Source organism: Schistocerca gregaria, chromosome 4 (assembly GCF_023897955.1).
Source record: "Schistocerca gregaria isolate iqSchGreg1 chromosome 4, iqSchGreg1.2, whole genome shotgun sequence".
In the NCBI taxonomy this organism is placed as follows: Eukaryota; Metazoa; Arthropoda; class Insecta; order Orthoptera; family Acrididae; genus Schistocerca; species Schistocerca gregaria.
Genome location: NC_064923.1, coordinates 181,662,352 through 181,685,769, shown reverse-complemented (window position 1 = coordinate 181,685,769; position 23,418 = coordinate 181,662,352).

Genomic DNA, 23,418 nt, shown 5'->3' with positions numbered 1-23,418 from the left:
TAAGAAGCAGATCTATTTATAACTTTATAAGTTTCTGTTCCCTTTTGAGAAACGCAAGGAATGAACCAGGGAACAACAGGTGGCAACACTGAAACTATTACAGACAGCGATTCGTGGTCCGTCGTCCATGCTATTTTCTAAAATATCATTATGTTACGCAAGGTAAAGTTCACATTCAACACAAAACCAGCTTAAGTTCACAGTCAAGTTTATTGCCGCTGTAAGTTCAATCATTTTGCCCTGACGCATTTTCTCATTCTGCTCTGTGTTGAACTGTTGATCTGTTGATTGGCTGAGTCAGTTAGATGACTGCATTCTCATAGTCACAGCAATTTCTAAAGAAAGAGCGATGCTAAATATTTCAATAAATTTCCTTCATTATCACTGTGATAGAATAAATTAAGGCTATGGAACATAATGTTGAAAAATGAACACTGACACAAACTTGTTGAAGGGCTGCTTTTCACACTCAATTCTTGAATTATCTGGGGAACTCAGAAACAATGTTGTACATTTGAAACTTTTCAAAAAATTTATTACATATTTATAGCGACTGTCGTTGTCGAACATGGTAACTTTTAACATGGAAGCGGAAGCGTCATTCCAAACGCTGGTGCATGTTTTATTCCCAGTCTTATGAACGAAGAATGTAAAAGGCATCCATATCTCCTGCACTTGTTGTGATTACAATATCAGCGTATGGGAAGATAAATGTCGCCAAAAGGCCATGGCGAGGTCAGTTCCGCCATTTTTAAAACATACACATGATAGCCATAATTTGCACAACATTTGTTGCTACTCAGTCCGTTATTACTGTCTTCAGTAAAGCGATGCAGCTAGTGCTTTCATTACGAGATTTACCCACTGAGGTACGGTTACATGAAGGGGTCAAGATATGGGTACATTTCCGGCAGACAAAAGCACGCAAATTCACTGGTACTTTCTCGTATGGTTTTGTGTCTGCTGGTATTGAAGTTCTTAGCCCTCGAAAAACGTCTCCCCGATATCAAAATAATTTAGCCAGAATAATTAATGCTCATACCAGATCGATATCTTCTTCATTAGGTAAAGTGTATCTGATTAGTGCCCTGAAGAGCCCCAGCCGTTTGCCAGTAAAGTGTCAAAATGAAAGTATCCATCGTTGAGAGAAACGGAGAGGAAAAAATTCATCAGGCAATATGGTTGTTTCTTTTATTTTGTAAGGTAGTTGGAACTAATCCACTTTCCTTTGACAAAAAATCCAGAAAATTTGTTGTTCCTTTGACGGGACGTCTGTACTGTGTTTTCGTATGTATTTTGTACATTTTGTCTGCTCTGTACGCCGTGCTTACAAGAGTGACAGAAACTCGTTTGCATTTCGAAGACCTGGAAAGTTATTCTGAAGCCTGCAACAAGCTTTTCGCAGCATCTGCTGCTGTGATCTCTATAGCGAGTTGTTGTACCTTGAAACAAAAACGCATTGAGATGTTCTGTGCCACAATTGTCTCCGTGGATAAATTTTTGTACAAACTGCCCACGGCAGAGTACGGTTTCACTGCAGTTCGTCTCCAGAGGGGTGTACTGCTGGTGATCATATTCGTGGCCTGTATTGGTGGATATTCACTGTGGGTAACTTCGGGCCAGACATATCCTGACATGCTGATATTAGTTCAGTTCGTGTATGTAGTCAGAAACACTGTGACGGTACAATTTTCTAACCTAAACATTGCCTTGAAGCGAAGATTCCGAAAGTTGAATGAATCTTTACTTCAAATATTTAGTATACATTCAGAAGATGAATTTTCTCAGGAACTGTCATTCAGGCTGAATTTTCCATCTCGTTACAACGTGACACGAAACAGGGACGAATGTTTCTTGGTCACTGTCACAGAATATTTCAATGTTCACAGGCAAATCGGCAGTATAGATGAAGCACAGCACAGTGTCAGGGTAGTAGGGAATGTAGAAAATATCACGATTCTAAGAAAATTGCGTGATGCACACTGCCTTCTCTGTGACTCAGTCGATACTGTTAACGCTGCGTACAGCAAACAGAATCTCGTAGAATTAGTTAGTTGTTTTATTAGCATTGTGTCTCACCTGTACAAGGCTGTTGTTGTTTTGCTTGATTTGAAGCCACTCTGGCGCGACACCGCCAGAGCATTCACAATGCTGATGTTCTTCTTGTGGTCCGGGGCGAATATGTGGCGCATTGTCAGCATAACATGCAGCAGTGATGCAGTCACCCAGGAATCTCAACGCACGGGGCAGCTAGCACACAAGCTGCTGTTGCTGCTACCAGAGGGTGGAGACAGCAGCTGGAGGGAGGAGTTGCAGCTATTCTCCCAGCAGCTCTCCCACAGAAAGCTCAGCTACAGTGCTGCCAAATTCATCTCTCTCAACGGGTCGCTGCTGAAGAACTTCGTGGGAGCTGTCACCACATATGTCGTCATTCTCGTGCAATTCAGTCTCTCAGGTGCAAAGCAGCAGCAGAGCGTTGCAAGTGAATGCCAATGTTGACGAAATGTGTAGTTCAGGAGAGGTTAATAACAAAAACATTAAAAACGAATACAGCTTTTCGAGTGGTTGTAAAAAGAGTCTTGAGTCCCTATCTGGGAACGTCATTCACCTACGCTCCTGAAAAGCAGATAAGGAAGCCTATTCTCAGTTTCTTCTTCAAGATACACTCTACATCCTCACCAAATTTACATGTATAGCTTTTTACTCCCTATAAATTATACCTACTGAAAGTACACTACATCATGATTCTATTAATATTTGTAATTTCGCTGTCTAATGTACGTCAGATGACAAAACTGTCTGTGATACTAGGGGTGTTCAACAAGTAATGCAACTTCTTTTTCTCGGCCAATTTCGGCTTAAAAAGTGCGGAAATTGTTGCGGGACATCGTGGAATATTCCTGCTTCAGCACATTTAGGTTCACAAAGTTCCGATAGGTGGCTACCCTAAACGTAGCCTTCAAAATGCCGTCTGAAGTAAATTTCAAGCAGAGAGATGTGATTGAGTTTCTTTTGACAAACAGTCAGAGCATCACAGACATTCATAGGCGCTTTCAAAACGTGTATGGAGAAATGGCAGTGAACGAAAGCGCGATGGGTCGTTAGGCGAGGCGTTTGTCACAGTCGCAACAAGGTCGCTCAAACGTGAACGATCTCTGCCCAAACCTGCGACTGTGTCAATGTTATAATGTGTGGACACTCTCATTGGAGGTGATCATCGGATCACAATAAGACAGCTCGCTGCAAAACTGGACTGCGACTCTGATGGAGTTTTGCTGTTTGATGCCCTTCCTTGAGGTGCAACAATCAACTATGAGGGCTATTGCGGTATCCTCGACAAGTTATCAAAACAACTGTAACATGTTCGTCGCCACAAAAATGCAAATGATCTTTTCCTTCTCCATGACAATGTAAGGCCTCACTCTAGTATGTGCACACAACAAGAGCTCACAAAATTTCATTGGACTGTTCTTCCTGATCCGCTCTACGGCCCAAATTCGCTCCTTCTGCCTTCCATCATTTAGCCTAATTAAGGACGCACTTTACAGAAAGCAGTACACGGATGTTCGGGAGGTTATTGGTGGAACAATACGTTGGTTCTGACGTCTACTGGTAGAGTGGAACAATGTGGACAAACAAACCTTGCATATCACGTGGCGTAAGGCCGTCGCAATGAATGGACGTTATGTTGAACAATAATGTATTTCAGGCAAAACTAACTTACCTGCTTTCAGAAATGAATGTGTCCTATTACTTATTGAATACCCCTAGTATATTCCTACGAATAAAATTAATTAATAGTTTGATACTTCATCATCAAACAAATACTTGTCTAATAAGATTAATAAATAGTTATCAGAATCAGTTTCTGGATTTCTTTACATGATAAAATCATTTTTAAATGAATGTATATGAATGGTTGCTTCATGATGTACAGTCTTTGCACAATAAGTGCTGGTAATTATAAAATAACTCTACTTATAGCGTCTAGAAAAGTGTGGCACCACCTAAATCACCGTGAACGTGTGCTGGCATAGATTCAATGGGAGTATAAAATGAAATAATAATCCTTAACATAGTAAGCTACAACTTTACTGTGCAATAAAACAATAATTTTGATAATGGCAACTTGTCCAAAATAAAATGTCTTTACACATTTGTTAAATCAGGGTGCTAGGTGGCATTCAGTATCACATTACTCTACCCCCCGAAGTTATAAACTGTAACATGTTTCTAAGTCATCCAGTGTGTGAAAGGGATCCTGCAAGGAAGGATTGCAGATTTCAGCTGGTCCCAAGCATGCTCAATTGGATTCATATTAGCAACTACCACAGATCCTTCAGTTTTTTTTTTTATTTCCTGTCTCATGTAGGAAGACGTCCACGAGCTGAGAGCGCCGAGTTCATGTGTTATCATCATGTGCCATTGCTAAAGACTGGACAATAGGTTGTTTTACACTGCTCCATTACTGCGCAGACCTCAATGACGGAGAATGGCGTCCAGCATCTGTCCAGCATACTGGGCGAAAACGTGATTCTCGTCTCCCTCTTGAAACCTTGGAACTGCATGCCCGATGCGTTCATTAGTACCTTACCATCTCCACACTCTTCTGCAACTATCGTCAGGCGTCAGACGATAATCAAGAACTCAGCTGTGTCTGCGTCGACACACCCATCCCAGTTTCCACAAAAAGTCAGTGGGGACTTGGGAGTGGATGGCTGGTGAGGGTAGGATCAGCAGGAAGTTAACTACGAGACATAAATCGTAGATAGCTTTCATCAGATTTCACCATGGTCAGTGGGGATCGCTACGCAATTTGGGTGCAAAGTGACAATACAGTCTAAGCATAAAATGACTCTTCAAGGAAAGTGGATATACCGATTGACGTGAAATCATAACCAGTGTCATTCCTGGCATATCTTCGCACCACTGTTAAGGTAAGGACAGACTCGAGCGTTTTAAAATGTGATTGTAATTCCATCCCGCGACCTACCAGTTAGCTGGCACGTACTTTACACTACACTGCCAAGTCGATATATCAATGCATGCATGGTATTCCCATTGGCACAGTAAAAATTCTGTGCCTGCATCAGGATATGAAAGAGAAATATCCAAGTAATTCTTTTTTAGTTTTCTTCAAGCTTTAATTTTTGTATACATCACTGTTGTAATTAGTATTTCTTCTAAACAGATCTATGTACTATTTTAACAGTGCTTGGTAGATCGTCAAAGGAGAAGTACACTGATATAATGCTATTCAGTATTTACTCCTGCTACGTTATATGATGATCACGTATCGACTATGTTAAATCTGTGCAGTACTACAGCTTTTAAGAACATTACAGGACATGGGAGCCTATTTATGCATGTCTTAAAGACCAGGTAGTGTAGACGATCCAGTGCTGTACAAAATAATTCGAAATTAATTCATTTGAATGTGAATTCCTTGAGATCATGTGTGTTAGGTGCAGATTGGCTACCCAGTAGTGACATAAGAACATTCGTGCTGGAATGGAACTCGAGTCCGGATTTCCCTCTTATCGTGAGAGGTCGCCTTAACCACTTCAGCTATCCATGCATGTTCCTCAGACCAACCCTAACCTCCATACGACACACGAGTTGTACTAAATGTTAGGAAGAGTTAAATAAGTGATTAGTCTTAGTTTTCTGAAAACATTCGAACGTTGTTGAAATATACGTAATTCTATTATAAAAGAATAGTTTCCTCTGTATCTCAGAAGACAAGATCATACTAATCTTAAAAAATGTACTTGCTTCATTGTATATTGCTACTCATAGTGAAATCTTTGTACAAGCAATGATTGCCCCACTCACTAAGTACTCTTTTTAGTACTGTACATTAGTATACAATCTTCTATTCAAATGTATGTGCTATGCAACGTTTTGCAGACCTATGGAAAACGTGTCCATCCCTTTTCCCGATTATCATAACAGATCATAAGGCAGCCAACAAGTATTTTCTATGTCAAGTGCGTTTTCCCAACTGTTCTAGTGTTCCTTCCGCAATGATGTCTTTCCTATGTTTATTTTCTTTCGCTTTCTCTGCTTGTCTGTTGAGGTTTCTATATGCTACAATATGACAATGTGTGGTTATTTCCAGCTTTTCATAGTTCATTCTTAAGAAGATGAAGTATTCTCTCCCTGACGTTATACTGATCTTTAGAATCAGAATACATGGGCTATTAGAACATGAAACTCCATAACTGTGGTAAAAGTCTCCAAAAACCTTTCACAATAATGCTTACAGTAAACACAATATTTTTGGTCTACAGTAGGATCTGGAAGCTTCATGTAGCCAATGTTGCACAAAATTTACAGCGCCTTTAATCTATAAAATCGCCGCTAATGACGTAGTAGTCTCCCCGGTTGAAAAGCAAACATCTTAAATATATTTCTTGTTCATGCAGCAAATATTCATAAAACACTGAAAGAACAGTTGACAATATATCAGTTCAAGACACAATGTCTGAAAATGAGTGCATGATCGTATTTTGGCTCTCTATTTTAAAGGGCTGCCATGATAACACAAACTTTTACACTTCTTGTACTGCCATCTTCAGATCATAAAATAATATGATGTTCGTATCAGCATCAAGTTATACATATAGGTACACAGTAAGCACTTACTGCATACCTACATGTATTAATTGACGTTGATATCTACATCAAAATATTTTATGATCTGAAAATGGCAGTAGTCAAAACCTGTAATAGTGAAGTTTAAAGGTTTGTGTGATGTTGGCAATATGTAACAGATTAATCATTTCATTTCGTTTTCACAGTCTACTAAGTGATGTGTAGTATACGTTACAGTTGGTGTAGACAGTATAAATTATTCTTTATTACAGTGACATTTGCAAATTCATGAATTTTAGAGTTTACTTAATTTACAATATACTCCTTTCATGTATTGACTAATATTGTAACTGAAGCTGCTAACACTTTTCGGCAGAATTACTTCATAATTCACAAATGAAAAGCTCAGTACTGTGTTTCTTTAACAGTAGCAATTTTTTTATTTTCCAGTTCTCGGCTTACAAAGCCATCATCAGATTTTAACTTACTGTTGTCATCAAAGTTGGTAGAAAGTGCATGGAAAATAGTAGTATATCTATGGGCAAAGACACTCACTTTCATCTTAACTGTTTGCTAAACGTCATGAAAGACATGCATGTAACCATTGTGTGACCCATTTATCTCCCCCCTGCCCTCCCCCGCCCCCAGCTCATGCAAGATGTTACAAGCCCCTCCCTCCCTTATTAGTGATATTATTAACTATCAGTAATGTCATAATAATCACGTGACAAGCCACGCATCCCTCCCTTCACCCTTTCACAATCACCCTCTGCTTTCCATGCAATATCAGTGTAGTATGAAAATGAGACAGACAGTCCCATTAAATGTGTAAAAATGGAGCATTTGAAGAAGACATGCACTAGTTCCAGAAAAAAAGATATAGGATTCCCATGAACTGACATTATGTTCAGAAATATTTGCCTCTCAAATGCAATAGCTCTCTCTCACTCTCCCTCCTACTCTCTCTCCCTCTCTGTCTGTCTGTCTGTCTGTCTCTCTCTCCTCTCTCTCTCTCTCTCTCTCTCTCTCTCTCTCTCTCTCTCTCTCTCTCTCTCTCTCTCTACAAACACCACCTAATCGTTAAATTTCATTTCACACGTATATGAACCTATTTCTACATCTCTGTCATTATAATCATATCTCTCTGACTTATGCAGCTCTGTAAATTTCCTCTATCTTTAATTAATACTTGTTTTAATAAGGCAATAATATTATGTTATTATGATATTATATTACAGATGAAATGAAAGGAATAGGGTTTCCCTCAGCATTTGACACCTCTAGTAGCTAACGCCCTGAGTAGCTAACAATCCTGCTGTAACGGACATACACTGCTGTGACAATAAGTCTTGACTTTTTAAGTTCAAAATTTCTCGTCATAAAATTTTATCTCAAATGTGAGCACAAAATATTTCCACATCTGTCTCATTAACTCTCTCTCTCTTCCCAGTTTTGCCTCATCATTAAATTTCAACTTTCATGTACAGCCATATAACATGAAAACAAAGATTTCCACTTCTGCCTCATTATTGTCAACATAATTTGTTACAGAGGGAATGAAAGTAAAGACACCAAACAAAAAATACTACAGATATAAATTTGGTTAGAAAAAAAGTCGTTTAATATATCACCATGATTTCCACTTGTATCACAAATGGATTGACATTTTATGGTGTCACATACAATGGAAGGATAAGATTTTGGTATACATCCTACTTTATCTTCCACACTTTTAGTTATCATTTATTGCAAACAGTAGGTTGTTATCATTTGAGTCAATATTTGAGATATCTCCATTAGATCACCAAGTTTTGGCTGCTTTATCTGCCTTAATACAACCGAAATGCCATGGAATTGCATTTAGTGGGTGAACTGTATATAATGTAATTAATACAGCTTTAAGGTAACGATATGTGGGTGGTTACAATCCGAACATCTTGTTCAGACGATGGTGAACAGCATGTAAAAATTCTCTTTGTGTCTATGTGTCATCATATTTTAATCTTGTCAAAATGTATGATTTTTCTTGGCAGTTATAGTTTTCTGTGTATGTTACATTAATGCACATATGACATGTGATATATCTGTGATGATTTTCCTGCCATTGACGATAGTTCAGAACTGAAACTGGTACCAAAACAAAAAATAACGCTACTACAGACAGCACAGTGTTACGCATTTTCTAAAATTTTTGAAATTTGTTATAATCAATCAGAAACAATTCAATGTAAAAATACATTCAGACCTATAGTACAGTCCAGAAATAACAAAGTTTTCAGAATCTGCACGGTACTCCTTCTTAGGCACGTGTATGATTTTCGTATTCACTTTTGAAAAGGCATTTAGAACACTATCAAAACCAATGATTTTATATGTGAGAACTACAACCTCCTGCAGATTAAATAAGTAGTCAGAACAATCCTCTTTCAGAGATCTAATACTAATATCTCTTATAGTTCCACTGAATGATACTATCTGAATGAGATCTGACATCTTTATCTACACAGATTTTTATACTGGATACATATTTAAAAAATTACGTGTCATTGTTTTTTAAATGGCCTGTGTTCAAATGTCCAAATGTGTGTGAATTAATAAGGGACCAAACTGCTGAGCCCATCGGTCCCTAGTCTTACACACAAATTAACTTATGCTAAGAACAAAACATACACCCGTGTCCAAGGGAGGAGTCGAACCTCAGACGTGAGGGGCCACGCAGTCAGTAACATGACGCCTCTAACCGCGCGGCCACTCCGCGCGGCAATCGGCTGTGTCCATGTCGTTTTTTCGCCCATGATAATCAGAGAAATAGTGCTGCTGTTGAGAAAGTCAAGTTCACAAGTTCGCCAACACAGATGGAAGAATCTTGATGGCAGCTGTATTTTGCAGTCTTTCAGTTGAACCAGGACTGCCACTCGAAGTTTGGTGGTTTTGTGTCTGGCATTTAACATTGGTGGTGCTGCCTCATCATGAAAATCAGTAGTCTTCCAGTGCATATTGCACTTCAGCTGAAGCTCAAATGCTTCGAGTTATGTAACATGCAGGCTGAGCAATCTCTGCTTTATTGTATTGTGACAAGTAACTGATAAGAAAATACACAGATTCTACTACTAGTATTACACAGTGCATATTGTACTTTTTGAGAAGAAAGTGATGGATGATAACACTGACTACAATGAGCATGACGTCTCTGATGGTGCAGTAACAACAACGAAGCTACTGATAGCGTATTTCATTGTTTATAAAACGCAACCATGCTGAATCAGCATGTTCTGAAACACAAAATAATGCTATTAGTGAGCATTAGTAAGCAAATCCTATATTGTTGGTGTAGCATCATATTTATGTTTCTCCATCTTCACAAAGTAAGGAATGCAAACTCCAATACACAAACACAATCAAGGAACTCAATCTCAGGTGTCCATGTTGAATCTCTGCAAGAGGAAACATGCATATTCAAAGATATCTGTATGTCTGTGCTGTGGCTGACAACTGTCTTGAAGCAAATATTCCTTTTAAGTAAATGTGCCTTATTTCTGATCTTTGACTCAATCATAACAACCCAAGACACCATGCATCTCATGTACCACATTCTTTTTTTTTTATTCCCTGTCTCATCCAAGAGTCACTTGACACTAACTTTGGTACCACTAGCAGCCTTTACATACGACCAGAGTGGCATTCAGCTTTGTGAAAAGTCTTTTGACAATATTGTGCTACGGTAGTCATTGCAGGCTTTCATGCATTGATCTTTCGATAGCAACACATGCTGTAAAGCCGTGCTTCGTCTTACACGTATTACGCAATTGTCTCTGTTTCTTAGAAGTTTTACTATCTGTTTATGTATTCAGAGCATGGTCAACTACACTCCTGGAAATTGAAATAACAACACCATGAATTCATTGTCCCAGGAAGGGGAAACTTTATTGACACATTCCTGGAGTCAGATACATCACATGATCACACTGACAGAACCACAGGCACATAGACACAGGCAACAGAGCATGCACAATGTCGGCACTAGTACAGTGTATATCCACCTTTCGCAGCAATGCAGGCTGCTATTCTCCCATGAAGACGATCGTAGAGATGCTGGGTGTAGTCCTGTGGAACGGCTTGCCATGCCATTTCCACCTGGCGCCTCAGTTGGACCAGCGTTCATGCTGGACGTGCAGACCGCGTGAGACGACGCTTCATCCAGTCCCAAACATGCTCAATGGGGGACAGATCCGGAGATCTTGCTGGGGCCAGGGTAGTTGACTTACACCTTCTAGAGCACGTTGGGTGGCACGGGATACATGCGGACGTGCGTTGTCCTGTTGGAACAGCAAGTTTCCTTGCCGGTCTAGGAATGGCAGAACGATGGGTTCGATGACGGTTTGGATGTACCGTGCACTATTCAGTGTCCCCTCGACGATCACCAGAGGTGTACGTCCAGTGTAGGAGATCGCTCCCCACACCATGATGGCGGGTGTTGGCCCTGTGTGCCTCGGTCGCATGCAGTCCTGATTGTGGCGCTCACCTGCACGGCGCCAAACACGGATATGACCATCATTGGCACCAAGGCAGAAGCGACTCTCATCGCTGAAGACCACACGTCTCCATTCGTACCTCCATTCACACCTGTCGCGACACCACTGGAGGCGGGCTGCACGATGTTGGGGCGTGAGCGGAGGACGGCCTAACGGTGTGTGGGACCGTAGCCCAGCTTCATGGAGACGGTTGCGAATGGTCCTCGCCGATACCCCAGGAGCAACAGTGTCCCTAATTTGCTGGGAAGTGGCGGTGCGGTCCCCTACGGCACTGCATAGGATCCTACGGTGTTGGCGTGCATCCGTGCGTCGCTGCGGTCCGGTCCCAGGTCGACGGGCACGTGCACCTTCCGCCGACCACTGGTGACAACATCGATGTACTGTGGAGACCTCACGCCCCACGTGTTGAGCAATTCGGCGGTACGTCCACCCGGCCTCCCGCATGCCCACTTTACGCCCTCGCTCAAAGTCCGTCAACTCTACATACGGTTCACGTCCACGCTGTCGCGGCATGCTACCAGTGTTAAAGACTGCGATGGAGCTCCGTATGCCACGGCAAACTGGCTGACACTGACGGCGGCGGTGCACAAATGCTGCGCAGCTAGCGCCATTCGATGGCCAACACCGCGGTTCCTGGTGTGTCCGCTGTGCCGTGCGTGTGATCATTGCTTGTACAGCCCTCTCGCAGTGTCCGGAGCAAGTATGGTGGGTCTGACACACCGGTGTCAATGTGTTCTTTTTTCCATTTCCAGAAGTGTACATCGGCCCCATCTCCCATTAGCCTATCGTTTCGGTAAACACTTAAACGACCCCAAGAATCTCAGCAACGCCAACTTCAGGCTTTAATTGACTTTCTGCATCTAGTATTATGAGACCTTTACTGCTCAGTCCTCTAAATTCTGGCACTTTGTTGTGGACTCTTCGGCAGTTAAACACTGTGATTTTAATTCTAACCTGTTGGAGGCGGGCGAGGGTTCTTTGCATCTTGCATCTTGCACTGATACTACTACCTGGAGTGGATGGAGAGTCGTCTACTCTAGAAAATCCTCCTGTCCACCCCACACAGAATCATTTACTAGGGTACCAGTATCCGAGGCGCACTGAACAACTGAGCCATTTAGTGGGACACTACAGTCCTCTACCCTGCGGCTCAAGTTCAAGAAGTCTTAGCCTAGCTTCTCACAGAATCTTCAAAGTAACTCGACTCAGTACCAGCGGCCCATGATCAGACAATGTTGCACATTTTAAGTTTTGTTGAAACTCCGTGATGCTTCTCGACACTCTCTGCCAGTGTCCGCAATCATCGACGTATGCTCTCGGAACCCAGACGACAGCCATCGTTTGTTCCAGCATGCACCACTAACTCCAACTTATCACATCCAACGCCTGCCCGCATCACAAACGCCGATTTCCTACGAATCAGACGAAGCACAACACTCATAACTTACGAAAATTCTCGACACTTTACATTTGCTATCGTCCGAAAATTCTCAAAAATATACCTTTCCCACATTAATATATAATACAATTAGGAATGATAGGTTCTGAACGAAGATTCCGTTGCCGAAACACAAACTAATTTTACAATTGATGGTATTGTACGTGAGTTTCGCGGCACTCACAAATGTTCGAAAAAACTCAATGTATTGTAATACACACGAGTGCTGACACAGTAAATGGAAGATAATGCTGAAACGCTACAAACAGTGGAATATTAGAAACTAGCATCTCGAATCGGATGTGTCTGGCACGTGGCCTCACAGAAATGAACGTTCAGAAGTCGGCTTGCATAAAATAAACCGGTTTGTATAAAATAAAAAAAGTACGAATCGCACTCTTCCTTAGCTGAACTTGTGACACGTCCTACTCGGGCGTGCGGAAAATGAACACTCAAGCGGTAGTTACTCACAGTTAAAATATCAAAAAAATATGGAACACCAACGTAGATGGTCTTCCAAATGTGGTGGATAACTATGCAACGTCAGTGGAGCGATGCGTGCGTTTTGTGTCCTTACAATCACTAAATGGGTGTCAGTTATGACGTTTCAGGGACGATTTCGTATCAGACATCAAGTACAAGCTGCAACAGACAAAACTACCCATGGGTGGTACAACAACTTCCGGGAACTGGTTGCTGCTGCGCTGCAGGAGAAAAAGGTATAGTCAGCAGAGAACGTGGTGCATGTACGGGAATCATCTGTCAGGAGCCCGAGTAAATCGACTTAACGTGAGAACAGAGACTGCAGATACCCCAAGTATATGCGTGGCAAACTACACTACCTGCATTTATTACATGCAATGACTACCCGGAACAACGAGCTTCGTTTTGACCTTTGAAGTGGCTTGCAGCGGCTACTGGGATATGGTTTTTCATTGAAGTTGCATTTAAGTGATGAAACCGCGTTTGATGTGTCTCTAACGGTAAACAGTCAAAGGTGCGCGTTTATGGTACAGAATAGCCACACGAGAGTGTGGAACACATTTGTGAGTCATCAAAATTTAACGTATTCAAAAGTTCATGGACCATATTTTTGCGGAGAAAGATGTGATTTCTTCGTGTATCTCGACTTTCTATAACAGTGGCTTGTCCAACAGTCACTGCTAGACCGTGGAGAACTCATTTTTAACAATAAGGTTCACGGCTACACTTTTTTCTACACGTTAGATTTGACGTGTTTCTCACCATGACTCTGTTCTTCAGTGACTCTCACGGTCACCTGACTTAACTCTATGTCTTCTGTTCTCATGGCGTTACCTCAAAGATCTCGTGTTCCCGCCTCCGATGCGACTTAATTTGAATGCCTTACAAGCAAGAGTAATTTGCTAATCCGGTCGCTGATATCGACCACGACGTATTAGGATGTGTGCGGAAAGAGTTTGACTGGCCGCATTGACGTTTCCCATGTCACAAAAAATGCCTTCATTGAGCTCCTGTCGTAAGGTAAAGATTTGAAGAGATGCTATATGCACTGAAATGTGTCAATTTTCAATATGCATTGTTGTTTCCACGCAGTTGTCTTGCGAACCTAGAGGTTTATGAATAACCCCTTACAGCCGTTTCTCCATTAAGCCAATGTTGCATAAGGTAATGTATTAGGAATCCAAAGTTTTTTTTTTGTTAGTACCTTGTCTTATGTCTGTAAGATACAGTATAATAATGTCCACCCCCGGTAGCTGAGTGGTGCCGGCACGGTAGCTCAGCGTGTTCGGTCAGAGGGCCAGCTACTCTCTGTAATAAAAAAACTGAGTTAATAGATCAACAACGAACTGAAACGGGTGTCTTTCGACGTCCGCCCAGAGCAGATACAACGAACGAAAAATCGAACAAAATGAGATGTAAAAAAAAAAAAATGGTCAGCGCGACAGACTGTCAATCCTAAGGGCCCGGGTTCGATTCCCGGCTGGGTCGGAGATTTATCTCCGCTCAGGGACTGGGTGTTGTGTTGTCCTAATCATCATCATTTCTTCCCCATCGACACGCAACTCGACGAAGTGGCGTCAAAACGAAAGATTTGCACCCGGTGAGCGGTCTACCCGACGGGAGGCCCTCGTCACACGCCATTATTACTATTCGTATAATAATAACACGTGGTCCGCTAGAAGCTAAATAAATGAGAAATTGTAGTCCCCTTTGTGAGAACTATAATTCTTAGATCTTTGTTAGTATTTCCAAATAGCACGTAGATAACGATTTAGACCGTACATTACTGCTATAATGGATTAGAGAAATTCAACATCATACCATTTACCTTTTTGCACCTAAGGAAGGGCTCAGTTAATGTAGTATGATATAGTATTGCATTAAATTAGAATACGTTCTAAGTTCGTGAACCTTTTATGTTAAACACATATATTGTACACATGTTTTATCTTTTTGGCTAACAGCATATATAATTATGGCCGGCCGCTTGTGGCCGAGCGGTACTAGGCGCCTCAGGCTGGAAGCGCGTGACCGCCACGGTCGCAGGTTCGAATCCTGCCTCGAGCATGGATGTGTGTGAGGTCCTTAGGTTAGTTAGGTTTAAGTAGTTCTACGTTCTAGGGGACTGATGACCTGAGATGTTAAGTCCCATAGTGCTCAGAGCCATTTGAACCCTATATATAATTATGCACACTAGCGTGGAGACAATTTTAAAATTGACGTTAGTGTGGTACTGAGTCAAATGCTTGTTGGAAATTAAGGAATGCTGCATCCATGAAATTATTTTGCACCATGGCATTGTGGAGATCACGCGAGGAAAGCGAAAATTCAGTTTGATCTTTGGCAAGTGGAAAGAAGGTTATCTCACTACGTTTGGTCTCAGAATATGTCTAAGATTTTACAACAACTCGTTGTCAAAGCTATTGGACCGTAGTTTTATGGCTGTTCTGCTGCCCTTCTTGTAGACTGGTGTGACCTGCTCTTTTTTTCCAACTACATGGTCGGCCGATGTGGCCGAGCGGTTCTAGGCACTTCAGTCTGGAACCGCGCGACCGCTACGGTCGCAGGTTCGAATCCTACCTCGGGCATGGATGTGTGTGATGCCCTTAGGTTAGTTAGGTTTAAGTAGTTCTACGTTCTAGGGGACTGATGACCTCAGTTGTTAAGTCCCATTGTGCCCAGGGCCATTTGAGCCAACTACTGGACACAGTTTTCCGTTAGAGAGTCCTACATCTACATCTACACCTTTAGTACATCATGGTTAAAAATGTGTTAACTCAGCCTTAAACTCCGTATAGAATCAGAAAACGGTGTTCGGCATTTCTGCTTTTGCTTTGATACCCTCGTCTTCAATCCATGTGTCGCATATCTGAGTCTAGACAAGTTAATGTCAACCGTTTACTTACAACCAGAATTTCTTTAGATTTTGTGAGTGACCTTGGAAGAGTTTTCTATAGGCGATTTCTTCAGTGTTGATCCAGTTGTTCTGCAAGCAGTTCCCTGTGCGGCCTAAAACTTGATATTTCTATAATAAAGGATTAAGTAACCTATAGGCACAAAAAGGGGTGCCGAATTAGAAATTATTCAAGAAAGCTGTGGAGAGAGAGAGGGAGCTGGACATGGTAATTATTAAAATCAAGCACACCTTCGAGCGAGTCAGTACTGTATGAAGTTTCTCTAACGCCAGCACTTTACCTCTTCATGACTATCGAATTTATACCCACATTCAAAGGCAGCGGCAAGAATTGTGTAAACTGCTACTTCATACCTTCTCAGGTTGAGAAGTTTACTAGGTTTTCGTCTTCTCGCAATAAGTCTTCTGAATGCGCTCATTAAGGTACTAGTAACTGTGTAACTAGTTAGAGGGCATTCTTCGCCGTTAAAATGAATAGCGCAATATACAAGAAGCCATTGACTTACCTAACTACACCGTTTGTCATACCTTGCACTAAAAACCACTAAGTTACGTTTCCTTCTGTTATTACGTTTAGCTCAAGCAAGAAGTCCTTCAAGCATTTCCGTACATAGTCCTGACAATGTTTCGACAATTAGGAATAAAGTAAAAAAAACACTGCAACAGTTGGTTGGTCCCTTTCATACTCATGCATGATACGAATCGTTCTCAAACAACGTTTAAGACGTACGAATGATTCGATACCATTCAGCTTAGATCACATCAGTACTAATTGAATAACTTTCTTTGAAGGTACCCTGTCAGTCAAGAAATGGTTATCATATACATTCCAAGCTTGTAACAATATCAAAAACTTTCAGCAAAGTAATTTCGTCGGAATACTGTGATACCTGGTTCCAAAGTCTCGGAAGATGGTGTTTCCACATTCTTGTGAAGTGAATGGTCCAGTTATGAAAACGTCAGATCAAGGGAAATTGATAGAGCTAATTAGGCAGAGTACAGCGTATGCGTTTTGTGTCACACATGTTCATATGCCTGTCGTCGCTTGTTGGAGAGCGAGAGGTTTTTTAACGCGTAACATACACTCCTGGAAATGTAAAAAAGAACACATTGACACCGGTGTGTCAGACCCACCATACTTGCTCCGGACACTGCGAGAGGGCTGTACAAGCAATGATCACACGCACGGCACAGCGGACACACCAGGAACCGCGGTGTTGGCCGTCGAATGGCGCTAGCTGCGCAGCATTTGTGCACCGCCGCCGTCAGTGTCAGCCAGTTTGCCGTGGCATACGGAGCTCCATCGCAGTCTTTTACAATGGTAGCATGCCGCGACAGCGTGGACGTGAACCGTATGTGCAGTTGACGGACTTTGAGCGAGGGCGTATAGTGGGCATGCGGGAGGCCGGGTGGACGTACTGCCGAATTGCTCAACACGTGGGGCGTGAGGTCTCCAAAGTACATCGATGTTGTCGCTAGTGGTCGGCGGAAGGTGCACGTGCCCGTCGACCTGGGACCGGACCGGACCGCAGCGACGTACGGATGCACGCCAAGACCGTAGGATCCTACGCAGTGCCGTAGGGGACCACACCGCCACTTCCCAGCAAATTAGGGACACTGTTGCTCCTGGGGTATCGGCGAGGACCAATCGCAACCGTCTCCATGAAGCTGGGCTACGGTCCTCCACACCGTTAGGCCGTCTTCCGCTCACGCCCCAACATCGTGCAGGCCGCCTCCAGTGGTGTCGCGACAGGCGTGAATGGAGGGTCGAATGGAGACGTGTCGTCTTCAGCGATGAGAGTCGCTTCTGCCTTGGTGCCAATGATGGTCGTATGCGTGTTTGGCGCCGTGCAGGTGAGCGCCACAATCACGACTGCATACGACCGAGGCACACAGCGCCAATACCAGGCATCATGGTGTGGGGAGCGATCTCCTACACTGGCCGTACACCTCTGGTGATCGTCGAGGAGACACTGAATAGTGCACGGTACATCCAAACCGTCATCGAACCCATCGTTCTACCATTCCTAGACTGGCAAGGCAACTTGCTGTTCCAACAGGACAATGCACGTCCGCATGTATCCCGTGCCACCCAACGTGCTCTAGAAGGTGTAAGTCAACTACCCTGGCCCCAGCAAGATCTCTGGATCTGTCCCCCATTGAGCATGTTTGGGACTGGATGAAGCGTCGTCTCACGCGGTCTGCATGTCCAGCACGAACGCTGGTCTAACTGAGGCGCCAGGTGGCAATGGCATGGCAAGCCGTTCCACAGACTACATCCAGCATCTCTACGATCGTCTCCATGGGAGAATAGCAGCCTGCATTGCTGCGAAAGGTGGATATACACTGTACTAGTGCCGACATTGTGCATGTTCTGTTGCCTGTGTCTATGTGCCTGTGGTTCTGTCAGTGTGATCATGTGATGTATCTGACCCCAGGAATGTCTCAATAAAGTTTCCCCTTCTGGGACAATGAATTCATGGTGTTCTTATCTCAATTTCCAGGAGTGTAGAACAGCGAAAGCAGAATAAACAACAGCATCAAAACAATCACTTGAACAAAACCAGCAGCAGAAGTAACGGCAACCACATACCAGCATATGAGAGAGGAACAATACTACCATCACAACTGAAGTATGAAACAATACCGAGAAACTGCGAAGGTAAACAGTGGTCAAATGGAAGAACATATAGATTCTTTAATCGTACTGTACCAAAATGAACAAAGCGTAAGTAACAAAATTTGAAATTCTCCAAACGGTTGTCTGAAAGTATTCTTAATACAGATCATCAAATATTAATTTTGTATGGTCTTAGAAAATATGAAGTTACTTTTGAAAGAAATGCACATACAACATAAATCCACAATGGTGCTTGGTAACTGCAGCGATTACTATAAAAATGCAAATACTAAAACGGTTCTACGGATGAATTTATTCTTCTATAACAATTTGACACTATCCGTATAAGGAGTCGCTAGACATGATCAACTTGTCACGGTCTGTGCGGCTCCCTCTGTCGGAGGTTCGAGTCCTCCCTCAGGCATGGATGTGTGTGTGTCGTCCTTAGCGTAAGTTAGTTTAAGTTAGATTAAGTAGTGTGTAAGCTTAGGAGCTTAAGGAGCGATGAACTCAGCAGTTTGGCCCCATAAGACCTTACCACAAATTTGGAATTTTTCCTACACATGATCAAGAGAATGAAATAAGATAAATGATGAGATGACAGACATTGGTTTCTCATGTTGGTAGCTACCTGTAAATTTGAGTTGAAAAAATGCTTCATAATATTTGAAGTTTAAACGACAATATTGCCATAAAAATGATACATCAGTGGAAACAACAATGTAAGTTAACGGATGTATCGTGACTTAGGAAAAGGTACCCTATGAGAATGTGGCAGTATTAGTATCTGCAGGCATAGCTTACGTAGCCGATAATTTTCTTATCCTGATCTTACAGAATGAAAAATAATTTCGAACTTTAGCAGTATGTGAGCTGTGTAATCACATGCTTACTTACTACTTTTTGTGTAAAAATAACTTCTTTATTATTTATTTCACTCGACCTTCCCGCTGCCAAAAACGGTGAACCCCCTGTTGCAAAGTCACCTGGTAGTCAAAGTTGCTCAGGTTGCTCAGTAAAAATAATCTGCAATTAACGTTTTTGTAACTTTAGTTTCCGAGTTCAGGCGTACACTGTCGGTCCGTAGCCTATTGGCTGCAGATGATCACTGAATACATATTGCGACATTTTTTTATAGACGCTAGACTCACTAGAAATCGTGTGAAAGAGGTATACGTTACATGAACAAAGCTAATTCCTTGAAAAGAGTGTCATTTATCTCTATTGTCTCTATCTTTGTAACAAACTCTGTTTGTAAGGATATACGTGTTTTTTTCTAGATTTACTACAGACGAGGGCATGCTATTGGTAAATATTTTAGCAAAATGTGGCTATGTTAAGTATACAATAATTTAAATGTGCAATCAGAATTTGAATGAATATGGCAATCACTAAACGCAAGGTACGAGAGTATAGATGGTACGTTGCGTAGTATCTACGGTTACTTCAAATTCCTGAGATTATTTACACTTTGCCGCTCTGCCATCGATTTGAACAGTCATTCCTTTGCTAATTATTGGAGTCTCAAAAAAATGTGTCAAAGAACAGTCGTCCCACATGTAACAGAAAAGATCTTAGCAGCAGAATCCAACAGAGAGAACCGCTACTGTTTAGCATTTGGAGAGGTCTAACGGGAGAGGACTGATGCTGTTTGTTCTGTTAAGTTCCACGTTAACGCAGTCTACCGCCATCTGCACATCGAAAGGATGCTTTTTACAGCATTGAAATTAAAAATTATCATTCGGCAGAATTTCCATTTTTCTCAATTTTTTTTCGGAGCTTCACCACACACTAACATTTACAACAAGGAAGGCATTGTGCCACTTGAATGTATAAAAATAGAAAAAATGTTTCATGCAAACGACAACGGAAATCATACTCAAGTGTCATTTAGCATTTAGTCATTGAGCTTAGAGCTTGAAGTAAACGATTGTAAGGAAGTACAGGACGTCCTTAATGTCCCATTATCTTTTCAGAACACCGTTACTGGGAAACTATTAGAGATAGAGACTCGTGGTTTGTTGTAAAACTTTTAGCAGCTCTCGAACTCTTTTCCTTTGCCCTGCGTTTCAGATTTGAGATGTGGTGCGTCAGATTGGCGACACATCAGGAGAAGTGGTGTGTCATCTGCTGTGCAGGGTGCAAATCTGTTCAAACGGTTGTGGGGAATTATCGACAATAGAATGGGAGGACACCACCGAAATAAACTAGCATAATGAGATGGTCCAAAAACTTTAAAGAGTCAGTCAGTGGCGTGATGGTCCCGTCACATAAGTCCTGCGCTCTCCTGATGTCCTTGCGTCAAGATTCTTTTAATAGAAGTTACCTCATAGGTAGAATGAGACTGCTACCCTTCACACAGGAATCAAACAATCAATGCAACGCTCATCTGTACATGAGAAAATCTCGAATATGATCTTGATGTTCTATGAGCGACGACTGGGGCAACATTGAAATTTTGACATACGAGAAAAAACTGCGAGAGCTGTTAAACGTTTTGTAACAAGCCGCTATGCTCTAGCTCTAATAATTTCCAAGTTAGGATTTTCTGACTTGATTGCCGGACTTTATGTTGTAAGTAGGCTGTTTAGGTTTTTATGTTGGTAACGCCACGTAGCGCTCTGTATGAAAATCACTGGCTGTGCTGTGTGCAGTCTGATGCTGATCAGCATTGTTGCAATCGTCTGCCATTGTATTGTTGGGTAGATGGATGTGAACAGAGCGTAGCGTTGCGCAGTTGGAGGTGAGCCGCAGGCAGTGGTGGATGTGGGGAGTGAGATGGCTGAGTTTTGATAAATGATGATCTGGACAGAGACAGTAAATATGTAAGACTAGATGTCATGAACTGATATATAATATGACTTTTGAACAATATTAAGGTAAATACATTGTTTTTTCTCTATCAAAATCTTTCATTTGCTAACTATTCCTATCAGTAGTTAGTGCCTTCAGTAGTTTGAATCTTTTATTTAGCTGGCAGTAGTGGCGCTCGCTGTATTGCAGTAGCTTGAGTAACGAAGATTTTTGTGAGGTAAGTGATTTGTGAAAGGTATAGTTTAATGTTAGGGCCATTCTTTTGTAGGGATTATTGAAAGGCAGATTGCGTTGGGTTAAAAATATTGTGTGTCATTTTAGTGTTGATCAGAATAGGTAAAGAGCGAAATGCGAAATGTCTGAGTACGTTCAGTTCTGCTCAGCTGTTTGAAAATCAAATAACGTAGGGACTCAGTTGCATCTACCGATTCGGTTACGCAATTTGCAAAAACTCAGGAAAACTTAAGGGACACAGTAGATACGATTCCAACACAAATGGAAACTCTGTCACTTGGTTCAGAAAAACACACTTAGGAAATAACTACACTATCGGAGAAAGTAGCCGAATTTCGGATCAGTTCACTAATTTATCTACAAAGGTAGACGATGATCTGAATGACACAAGACCCATAGCCTTCACTGAAACAGAAGAGTATGAACAAATTAGAAAATCCAAACAACATCAGAATCAAATCATTACAAAGCACAAAAGAGAAATCCGGGAAGTACAAGATCAGTTGACACAGGTAATACAAGAATTACATATTTCAGAGGAGGCTCGCGCTCCAACACGGGAAGAGGGACTTAAAAATGCGGAAAAGTCACAAAATAATAACACAGGGCATTTCGAAAATTATGAAAGAAGTTGGCGAGGCGCACTGAATTTTGAGACTGAACCGCCGAAACGGAGTAACAATGACTGATATGCGACTCGCCGACATGATGATTTTCATTATAAGTTGTTCATTGCTACACGTAAACTCAAAACATTTAAGAATTCTGGCAACGAAATTCATCCACAAGCATTGCTTCATCAATTCTCTCATTGTTTTCCTCCCAACTGGTCATTGGAGCACAGGTTAGAATTTATGTGTGGCTACTTAGAGAATGAACGAGCTGTAAGAATGCGATCGGTCATTCACGATTGTCACAGTGAAGGAGAATTTTATCATGCCTTCTTCTCACGATATTTGTCTCAAGCTTCACAAGACCGAGTAAAACATAACATCGTAATGATGAAACATTTCGAACAATCGGAATTTTCTAGTCTTGTCAAATATTTCGAAGACATGTTACATAAGAATCAGTATCTTTTAAACCCATACAGCTCTTCAGAACTCATCCGCATTTGCTTAATCAAATTGCCTGAACATTTACGACACATTATTTTGGCAGGACGTTGCAAAGACAACATTGAAGCTTTTCAGGGACTGTTACAAGAATTGGAAATTGACACTGACAATCGCGGGACGCGAAAACAGGAACACAACAATTACAGGTCACATCCGTCACAATTCCGCGATGACAGAAATAATACACGACAAGGCTATTCTCACAACGTAAATCGTGACCAAAACAGACACCACCCGTATGACAACCACTGGCAGAGTAGTAATAATTAAAGGGAAAGATCACCTCTTGGCAGTAATGACTATCACAGAGACAGTCAGAGAAACAGACAATATGGGAACCAAAATAATTATTATCAAGGGAGACAGAATAACTTCAGATGAAATGGTCCACCGCGCAGTTATGATTCCGAGAGAAATGCTCCACCACATGACCGCCAAACAAGAAACTATGTAAACTACCGACAAAACGACAGACCTGAATTCCATTAGAACTGGCGGGATTCAAACAGGGCAGGGCCCTCTCGACAAGGTGAATTTGTAGAAGTTAGGTCTCCTAATCCTAACGATGAGCGGCAATAAAGAGACAGACAATGGCTCGCACCACAGGCAGCCAAGTGCACCGGCTGGCTCAGAGAAAAATAACATAGACGTTACCCCTGAGGAAAATT